The 999-nt window shown below is 36.2% G+C and overlaps 1 non-coding gene across 1 annotated transcript; it reads left to right on the plus strand.

The window, feature by feature from the left end:
* Positions 1-467: 467 nt before the first annotated feature.
* Positions 468-575, plus strand: LOC111822064 (U6 spliceosomal RNA). The gene has a single exon (XR_002825346.1). It is a non-coding gene; the product is annotated as a U6 spliceosomal RNA (small nuclear RNA).
* The last annotated feature ends 424 nt before the right edge of the window (positions 576-999 follow it).

A 999-nucleotide genomic window follows, 5' to 3' on the forward strand; every position in this document is an offset into this window, starting at 1 on the left:
CCAATTTATTTATTTGGTTCTGTTTTATCTATTTGTTCGTATGTTTTTTGGTGTATTTCATCCCTCATACTTAGCTTAATTTCATTTTCCTGGCTCTAAAGTCATTGCAATTGTTGAATAGCTCCCTAGAGTCTCTGATAGTAGTACCAGCATGAATCATTCACGATCATCAGTTCAGCAACTTCAAGTGAAAAGTGACACTACAATTTGATCTATTTTAGAATTAATTTATAATCTAGTCAGTGTTTTCCTTAAAAAGGCCTTCATGGTACAACTGTTGGTAACAGACAAATGCACATATCCACCATTCTGTCTGTCATTCACAGGTTTTCACATCAACTTCCTCTGCATTGAAACTGCTGACAGTTATGATTTCGATTTTTAATTGTATTCTCCTTTTCCCATTTCGAATCCCTGGTGGCCCGGTGGTTAAACATTCAGCTGCCAACCAAAAGGTCCGCAGTTCAGTGCTCACTTCGGCAGCACATATACTAAAATTGGAACGTTACAGAGAAGAATTAGCATGGCCCCTACGCAAGGATGACACGCAAATTCGTGACGTGTTCCATATTTTTGAACATATTTGTTCTATAAATCTCCATCTAAAGTACAATTAAAAAAATAAAATAAATAAAAAAATTAAAAAGGAATAGATCAGCAGTTCAAACCCACCAGCTGCTCCTTTGAAACCCTATGGGGCAGTTTTACTCTGTCCTATAGGGTTGCTGTGAGTTGGAATTGACTCCACGGTAACAGGTTTCTCATTTAAAAGAAGTATGCAAAATCATTCCAATTCCTCATTATTATTCTTTTAAATGTAATAATTCACAGGGATTTTATATTTTATGTCAGTTCCTTGATCTTTTTCCTAGGTATGAAGCTACAAGAGATTTGCCTCAGTGTTCTCTAAATTCATCTCTCCGCTCAAGCCTTTTCCCTAGCAACCTTGAAATATTTTTTCCCTGAATCCACATCGGACTTCCCTTTTCTTTGTAGTAT

Source organism: Trichechus manatus, unplaced genomic scaffold, assembly GCF_000243295.1.
Source record: "Trichechus manatus latirostris isolate Lorelei unplaced genomic scaffold, TriManLat1.0 scaffold00124, whole genome shotgun sequence".
NCBI lineage: Eukaryota > Metazoa > Chordata > Mammalia > Sirenia > Trichechidae > Trichechus > Trichechus manatus.